We start from the raw sequence: 10,142 nt of genomic DNA on the forward strand, positions 1-10,142 counted from the left end.
TTTTTTATTGTTCTGTTCAGCAGTAGTGTAGTAGAAAAGCCACATGTTAAAATTGTGAGCTTTTAGCTTAAAAAAAGTTAATGGTAAGTAAAATCTCCTTTTAGATTTCTCACTCTTTGTGAGCAAGTTAGCTTTAACTAAAGCATTATCTCTTCACTGTAACAAAGTCAAATACAAAAGTATATTCTGCATTCTTTATAAGGTAGTATTAAGGTGGTACTAAAAATTACATTCTAAAAACAGCTGACAGTTTGACAGCCACAAACCTAACTTTTTGATATGTATTTTCTGTGAAAGTAAAACCAAAAATGATCTTTGGGCCAAGAATGTGACTTGAGCCAATTCGTTAACCAAAAATTTATAGAATATCCACTTTGATGAATTCTCCTACCCAAACAAACAAAAAACTATAAATGACTTTTTGGGATGGTACCACAAAGCTGACATTTTAAAAACAATAACGAAGGGTGTAGAAAACAAATATTACAAGAAGGATAAAGTGATTGGTTACTTTCACCTAAAGATTAAAAAATAGATCTGACAATTAATGAGACTAATTTGTCCATGGCTGTCAAGTTTAAGAAAGAGTTGCTTGGAGTGAAAGGAATTCTTTTAGGGTGAAACTTTACCATTCTATTAAAAAGAAAGAGGTAACTTGGAGATATTTTTCAACATAATTTTAATATTTGTTTCCTCGTGTGATACCTTGCTAAAACCACAAAACCACTAGCCTCTAAAAACATCTTTTAAAATTGTGTACACACTGTTGCAAAATAAATAAGGAGCCAAGTTCTTTCTCTCCCCATGACTTTTCAGTTATACTGTCATTTTATTAAAAAATGTTTAGTTTGCTGTTACCTAAACTCTTCCCTAGACTACTTGGGGTTATATTTCCATAGAATTCCATCTTGCTCTTAATAAATTCAAAATTCTTTGGAAAAGATGCATTTCAGAAGATTATTCTTATGACCAGTTATGCTTTAAAAAATTACATTCTTAATTAAAATGCACTTATATTTAATGCATTAGTGGGTAGATTTTCGTTGTGAGTAAAATGTTCATTAGAATCTATTTGTAACTGGATATTTTGTAATTTTGGACTTAAACATATTTACTCTTGGGTACTGCTTTTTTATATGTATTCAAATTTATAGCTTAGTCTCTTTTAAAGTAATACTCTACATTACTTTCCCACAAGTGATGATAGTTAATATAATGTATGCCAGAAGAAAATGATTTAATTTTAAGAATGTGATTAGATATATTTGACAGTAAATGCTCAAAGGAGTTAGATCTGTCAGTACTTTTGAATGTCTCCTGTATTGGAAACTATTAGACTGTCACCTCTTTTTAGGCAAAGGCTTACACGTGTTGGTATTTCTGGTACACAGTTACCGAGAAGAGTGCCTTGTCCATAATGAGAAGCATTTAATAAATATTTTGGGCTGAGTGAATAAATTTAGAATCCTAAGGAGAAATTGGAATAACTTGATTGTAAATTACTACATTTTCTTTAGTTTTACATAAATGGATATTATTTCAAGATCTTCATTAAGCAAGTAATTTAGTAAAAACTTACAGAATCCGTAAAAGGAAAGCAAATCTCAAATTTGTAGTTAATAAGTGTTAAGATTAGGGAAGGAAAAACTGTTTCAGAACTGGTTTGAATGAAAACATAGCTGATGTTGCCAAAAAAATGGCTTTTTGTGGGTTGAGTCCATTTCCATCATGACTCTAATATCATTAAGATTGAATCATTCATTTCCTCACTATTATATCTAGACAGATTGAAACTTATCACAAATGGAAATTATTAAAAGAAAAAGTCTGACTGATGAACAAAGAAGGAATTTGGCTATGCATATCAGTGACAACTAAATTGTAAGGTCAGTAAAACAGGCCTATAAACGTAAGCAAGGTAAGGACAAGCTAGGGAAACTACAAGTATCTCCTTTTTTATATTGTCTTAACCTATTCACTAATTACAACACATAGAAACAATATAAAACAATGAAGTTTAAGCAGTAATTGTTTTGAGAAACCATTCTGTTGATAATTTACATTTATGTCTATTAGGAAATATTGTTTTTATTACTTAGACCGAAGTTGATTTAAAATTGAAAACTGTGGGCTACCGTAAGGTTTTTTGTTTTGAAATATTCAATACCTAAAAGCCATTCTGATTTTTAAAATTGAAGTTGACTAGTCATCTTGTATAATGACCTCATATTTTATAAGTTTGAACTTAAAATAGTTAGAAGTAGACAATTTTAGTCAGCTTTTGTGTTTATTTGGTCTAGCCTAAAAGACATTGATTTATCTCAAAGATTTTTAGCAGCGTGCAAGGGATAAATGAGTACGGCATAGACAAGCAGTGTTCACTCAATGCCAAGTAAACTTTTCTAAGTTTAAAAATATTTTTATATTAAAACATACCAATGTATTGATAAACAAAATTGGCATTAATTTTTAATATAAACTATAGACTTCAAAGCAATTTTAATCTTGCAATGGGTCATTTGATTCATCCTCCTCATCCCCAAACACTTTGGACCTAATACTGCATGTTAATGACACTCTAAAAAGTTTTTTTTTTTAAAAAAAAAAACCTTTTTCTTTTGACTTGGAATACAAATAGCACAATTAATTTTCACTAAACAAATACTTTTGTTTATACATAGAATTTCAGATAGATGCCATTTTAATGGGATTTTATAATATTTCTAGATTCTTCAAAGTCCTTATACACAATTTGTTCTACACACTTGGGTATTGGTAAGGAAAATACAGGATATGGATTTTAATTTGTAATCCACATCCATGTGTATTGATACACGTTCTCTCCTATTTCTCTCCTACCTAATTAGAAGAGGTATTTTTTACAACACCTAACCTTTGGATTTCTCTCTTCCCTTCCTCATGAAACAACTTGAAATGACAATAACTATTACTTATTGTTCGCTAGGTTCTAGCACTGTGGTAAGCACTTCTGTATATTGATTTCGTTGAATCCTCCCACCTACCTTTTGTGGTAGATATACTTTTAGGAATGAGGAAACTGAGGCATAACTTTACCAGAATGACAAAGCTATGTCTAAGAAATTGGGTATCAAACTCAGCTTTAACCCTGAACTCCTTAAAAAAAAAAAAAAAAAAAAAAAAAACTGCTTTGTAATCCTATCAATTTGGTATCTTCAGGGTCTCTACTGGCACTTTTCCATCAGAATACAGTATGAACATTCTCAAGGCCTTTTAGTAGTAAAGAAATCCTCCCACAATTTTATATCAGATCTTTATTTTTTGCTTACAGTGAGGTTATTTGAAAGTGAGTATTCTGTACTCAGTCTCCAATTTCTCAGCTTCCATTTTATTTTGTATCCATAGCAGTCTGGTTCCACTCGGCACTCCCCTGACAGTGTTCTTACTAAATCACCAGTGACCTCCATATTGCCAAATAAAGAGACATCTGATCTCTAGAGCATTAATTAACTACTTCCTTTATTTTCTTTTTTGTTTGTTTGTTTGTTTTGGCTTCTGTAAATACTATTCTTGATTTTTTCTGCTGTTTTTCTGGACATTCCTTAGTGTGTTTTGCCAGCTCTTCTTTCTCTACCCTATATTTTGGGTTTTCTCATATTCCTTCTCTGCTCATTCCATCACCTGCTTTCAGTAATCTCATTCACACCTGGGATTTCAGCTATAACACGTTCCACTGATTACTCTCAAACATCTGTCTCCAACATAGACATCTCTGGCACTCCAGGTACATGTATTCAGTCATGTACTAAACATCTCATTTCACAGGTTCCTCAAACTCAAATTCAAATCAGGTAGAGCCTCATCCAAATTGCTTAGTTCCCTCTATTCATGTACATGTGGATGGTACCATTCATGCTTTATTACTCAAACAAAAATTTGGGCTTTATCCTTGACTCTCCCTCTTCCTCATTACCCACATCCCATTAGTCTCCAAGTCCTACTAATTCCACCTCCTACCTAGTATTTTATATAACCATCCCTCATCTCCATTTCTACTGCCTTTACCCTATAAAGGCCTTCACCATTTTTCCCACTAGTTATTGTTATAGCTTGTTAACTGTTTTTATTCTCCTGTCTCAAGTCTCATTTTGCTCCAATATAACTTCCATAGTTTTGCCAAAACAACCTGTCTATACTCCCTATAACTTTCACCATAAAGGATACATTCCTTGTGTTAGCATATCAGGCCTGCCTTGTGATTAGCCTGTTTCCAAAATCTCTTAACTGTTCGTCATCTCAGTCACCTTCCTGTCATTTAGAACTGTTTGTAAATCTCTGAAAATGTTATGTGTTTTTTTTTTTAAACCTGTTCCACGTGGGTTCAAAATACATGCTGGTCTCAAAACATGTTAGTCACAAGTGAAGCAAGGCTCAGTAGGGAGAATAGATCGTGCTGGTGGCATAAATCTGGCATAAAAAATGTTTTCCCTTGTTATTTATGAGTCAGGTTTGCATCCAGGAGAGATACTCAAGAGTAGAGAATCATGGACAGTGACTAATGAATATAACAGCTTAACTGACTTTTTATGTCATTGGTCCCCACCACAACATGTTGGAGATGGGAGGATCATGGCAGGTAGAGGGGAGAGCCTTACAGCTGGTAAGGAGGTAGGTCTAGATTGCAAGGCGTGGTCCACATAACTATGTAGCATCACTAAGTCTCTCTTCAATCCAAAGGCAGGAGCTTGCTTGCCACTCTAGTTTTGCCAAAACATAGGAAAATGCTTATTACCCAGGCAGTGCAAAATAGGATCGGAGCTGTGAAGTCCAGGGGTGAAGTAAGCAGCCCCCTTGCAAACCATGCACCATTTTGTTTTGTGATTTTTCTTTTTTTGACCCATTGTAGGTAGTGCTGTTTCAGCACAGCTGGCAATGGAGCTGCATGGCCAACATCTGTGAAACACTAAGAGCAGTCCCCACATGGCCTTCTGTCCTCAGTGAGGCTTATCAATTCAGAAAGAGTAGGGATTCTGAAGCTATGCTAGTTAATATGCAGGACTCGTCTCATTCCATGTTATCCAGTAACTGGTAGAATAGATACTCTGCTTCATTATGAATGACAGTTTCACAGTCAGGGGGCACCACTCCCACCCCCTGAACCTTTGAAGAACTCCATCCTCAGGCCTTGGTCATTCCACACAAAGTCCTGAGAAATGACCCAAACTCCACAGTGAAGGGAACCATGACCTACTCCTACCATCCCCTTCATGGGGTCGTCAGCCAGCTCTTTCCCAGCAGAGCCACCATACCCAAAACTCAGCCCTAGAGGCTCAGGGAAAAAAAAATTTGTTTTGAGACACCTCTTTGTATCTTCTGCCAGAGTTCAGACTGGAAATGCTGTGTGTTCTGTTGCCTCCTTGAATTTGGTGCCTAAGATATCTAGAATTTCTGAATGAGAGTGCTTTGCAGGGTACCATGCTTCCTGTTTTATTTGGAGAGGCAGGCTCAGTAGCTTCAGAAGAGTAAAACGTTCTATTTACACCAGACCAGAGCTCAGATCTCAGCTCTGAAAGATACGGGCTGAAACAGCTACCTTGAAGTCACTTTTCAGTCAGAGGATGAGGTTCTGGCAGTCTGCTGCACTCAAGGGCCCATACTTATATTTAGAAGTGACTACTAAAGCTGTAGGTGCAGCCAAGGATGGGATGTGGAGTGAGGGTCTTGGCTAACCTATTGACCACAAATAGATGGTAAAGCTCAGCAGTAAAACCCTGAAAGACATCAAGATGTCTGGTTTGGTCATAGTGTCAGAATTGGAGAAAAGCTAAAAACTCCAAGGAACTAAACTACTGTCACTGTCCAAAAAAAAAAAAAAGTAATAACCCTCTTTTTTTTTTTTTTTTTTTTTTTTTGACAAGTTCATTTCATCCAGTGTGGTAGAAAAGGCACAATTCCAGTGTATCATTTACAATCGAATGTTGTTAACCTGGCGTTGTTCTTTGGAAGAACAATCCTCTTGTTAGGGTTAGGTAATTACTCTCTTCCCTTACTCCTGGACAGTGACAGGGGTCTGACATTGGGATATGGTGTCCCAGGAGCTTAGCTGGTCAAGTGTGTGGAACCCAAAGGAGCAAAGAGCCAAGACAGCCCCTTGGAGAGAGACAGATTAAAACCAAGCAAAGTGTTAAATTGAATATCACTCAGGATTTAGGTAGAATGAAATAATTCAGCCTTGGGACTACGGGACAAAAACCAGATGAAAGCAATAGGGATTTTGAGATGACAAAGGGTACAGAGAAGTCACAAGAGCAAGGGAGAAAAAGCTGCGCACTTTTTTTGTTTCCTGAAGTAGAGTAGTGCAACTGGTCTGATAAATAATCAGGACTTACAAAAAATTTGGTAGGTATGGTTGTTCTGGCAGGTTGACTGAAAATTCAAACTGTTTCTTCTTTTTTTTCCCCCAGGATATGTTTTGAAGATACAGTCTCACTATAGTAATGAGAATGGACCATTTCCATGTAAAGGGCAAAGATTCCAGCCTTGTCAAAATTACAGCTACTCTTAACTCCTCTAGCTGGAGAAGGAAATAGGGATAGCTGCTTCTTTCCTTCTCTTCCTTCTTCAGCTTGCAGTCTTCGACCCGTCAAGGGTTGGAAGAGAGGTGGAGGGGAGGAAAGAGACATAAGGAAGGCAGAAGAGTTTGAACTTGACTAGGACCGTGGTAACCTGGCTCTGGCAGACTGCATCTTCTGATATTTACAGTGGCATCCTGCACTGATACTCCTGATACTGGGGATCTCCCACCTGTATGCAGTTGCTTCTTTGCCTTACTCTTTCCATGGCTTTTAGGAATTCATCTGCTACCCTAGCTTCTCTCTACTGAGGTCGGTTTGCTGTTCCAGGTGGCCCTCATGGGCAGGACCTCCCATGGCCATATACTGGCACTCTATTCATGGCCCTCTGTGGTCTGTGGGAAACCCTTTCACAACCTTTGCCCTTGCAAGTCTGGGCACCCATGCAGATCTACAGCTGCCTCTTGAATTCATTTCTCAGCACCTGGCCAACACTCTTCTGGTTTCATGGGCAAGAATCAACAGTGGTGCACTGGACCTACCACTGCAGGGCCATGTACCAGTCTCTCTGAGGGCCCAATTAAATCCCTTTCCACTAGGATTTGAGGCAAGGGGTAGTCACCCATTACCCCCTCCCAGTGGGGGTACTCACAGCATTATAACAACTCTCTCTAAGGAATCCTCTTTATGAACCTGCCTTTCATCTCCAGCTCCTGAACTTTTTATAACTCCTATGTGGGTGAGGGATTTCAGTCATATGAGTGGTTCTTGACCCTCTTCTTTGGCATTTTTCTTCTTTGTCTGACTTACCAGTCTGTCAGTTACCCTTTTTTGCTGAGAGTCTCTCACTCTGCTTAAACATCCTTTTCACCACCCATAACTATTTGAAATATAATGGGAAAAAGATTTCTTCTACCAACAGAAATAGAGAATGTAAGATTAATCAGAAATATTTGGGTCCTATAAGAAAAGCATAACTGCACTAAAATATAGAGAAGATTACTAAATACAGAGACAGCATTTTTTTAAGGGAATGAATAAATACTGTAAATATCTCAGTTCTTAACAGGGTAGTAAAATAAGTTTAATACAATCATAAGTAAAATGTCAACAGTAGTTACCTATAGTCCAAGTTTTTTGAGTTTCTTCCCGTTTTCTGAAATTTTGACTATAAATTTGTTTAATCTTATACCCTTAAGAATAAAGTTAAATACATCAAGGGAATCAAGTCATACTGAAGGAATCATAATGAAATGTAACAGTCCCCTATTCCAACATTCCTGACCCAAGTCCCACTCCCAAGAGGAAACCAATATTATTTCTTATGGTAATCAACTCCATGTCTGTAAATAATGTGTTATTTTATAATTTATAATGCTGTCTTTTCCTAAATTTATCAACTTTAGATATTATTAATGGCCCACTATGATAGATGAGGGCTTATTTCACTGTTACACAGTTTACTCATCCTTCCAAATAGTTCTATGAAATTATTATATTTTAATATACTCAAAACTCTATTTCTTATTTCCTCAGTTGTGGACACTCTCTCTTGACTCCCCTCCTTTTGTGATGAGGGAATTAGCACTTCTGGTCTTTCCTCACCTTTTACTTCCCCTACTACCACCAACTTGTGACTTTAGTCTCTTTGGTAGAATAACCACAGTCACATCTCCTGCTTTATTTAATGGTTGATTCTAAGAACTAACAATTCCATTAGTATGACTTCATTATATTGTTCATAGCATAGCCAAATGTGCTGTGACTACATTTCCTCTTTTGTGTAACCTTTTTCACCTGAAGTTTCTGATTGTCTACCTCATCCCACCTGAAGTCCTAATTTTTCTTATTTTCTTCCTGAATCCCCCATTAAATTATATAATGCATGGAATCTTGTTTTCCCCAAATTCTTTCTCTTGGATCCCACTCTGCCTCTTCTAGTCAGTACCATTTATTCTCTAGAGCTTCTGCAAGGCTGCCATCCTAGGACTTCCCTTGATTATTTTCCTGTGTTGGATCTAATATTTCCTGGACCCCACATCTTTCTCTTTCATTTGCTCATTTTGATTGGAACACTTTATGAATCAAATTCTAAAGAAATGATGCATGGAATGTAAATGTTCTTAGACCATGTTTGTCCCACAGAGTTATTATTCTGTTCTTTGTCCTTGCTGGTATGACTAGATAGAGAACTCTAGTCCATAGAAACTTACAGGCTTTGCCCCTTATTGCTCCATTTTACCGGTGGTCAATATTCTAGTCTTTCTTTTCTCTACAGAAGCTTTTATGATATCCTCTTAAAATAACTTCTCTTTACCTTGGTTCTGAAATTATAACTGTTTGGGGCATGGGCATATATTGTAATCATTCTTAGCATTCCATAGTAAGCCCTTTTCATTTGAAGATGTGTATCTTCCTAGAGCTCTGACAATTATCTTCCATTATTTTCTCTTTTCTCTATTTTCTGTGTGCTCACTTTATTAATATCCTACTACTGGGATGTAGGACTTAATTTGTTTCTTTGTTTTTTGTTTTGTTTTGTTTTTGCTGCTGTTCTGTATTTTGGAAGATTTTCTTGGGTTTGCTTTCCAATACTTCTGAGTTTTTTTTTCCTCCAGCAATCATACATTTAATTTCCAAAAACTCTTTCTCATTCTTTATAATTCCCTTTTCATGGTATGGATTTAGCATCTAAAAATGCTAATTAGAGATTTTTTTAAAAGACTATTGTAGCATTTTTAATAGCAAAGTTTTTTTAAAGAAGCAAAATAAATGTTTACAGGAAAATGGATAAACACATATTTATACATTCATTTAAATGAAAAAATTAGAACTATACTAATATAGATAAATCTCAAAAACATACTTTTTTAAAAGTTGTAGATACATTAAGCATGATACCATTTATATAAAATTTTAAAACTTGGAAAGCAATGCTATATGTTGATTTTGGATACATATATAATGAAAGTAATATTTTAAGAGAGTAAGGGTAATGTAATATTTTATAAAAATATACATGGAAATGACACCTAAATTCAAATTAATGGTAAGAAGTTAGAGATTTAGAAGACAGTGAAGAAGACCTTGAACTACCTTTTTTTTTTTTTTTAATTATACTTTTAAGTTCTGGGATACACGTGCCGAACATGCAGGTTTGTTACATAGGTATACGCGTGCCTTGGTGGTTTGCTGCACCCATCAACCCATCATCTACATTAGGTATGTTTTCACTAATAAGTGGGAGTTGAACAATGAGAACACATGGACACAGGGAGGGGAACATCACACACTGGGGCCTGTCGGTGGGTGGGGAGCTAGGGGACGGATAGCATTAGGAGAGATTTTTTAAAGTTCTCTTTGGATTTCTGAATTTCCTTTGCTTCCTTTGGCATTTGTTGACATTCATGTTAGTTTCCCTCAGTTTCTCTTTTAAATTCTAGGCTTTTCTCAAATAGCTGAAGATCTTTGGCTACCTATTCATGTTTAAGGAGGGAGCAATAAAAAGGCTGGTGTATGTGCTGCCTAAGTGAATACTAAAAAGGCTGATTTAAATCTCTTTGTCCATAGTGGAAGCTGTCAACCAGAGAG

Source organism: Macaca nemestrina, chromosome 4 (genome assembly GCF_043159975.1).
Source record: "Macaca nemestrina isolate mMacNem1 chromosome 4, mMacNem.hap1, whole genome shotgun sequence".
NCBI classification, from domain to species: domain Eukaryota; kingdom Metazoa; phylum Chordata; class Mammalia; order Primates; family Cercopithecidae; genus Macaca; species Macaca nemestrina.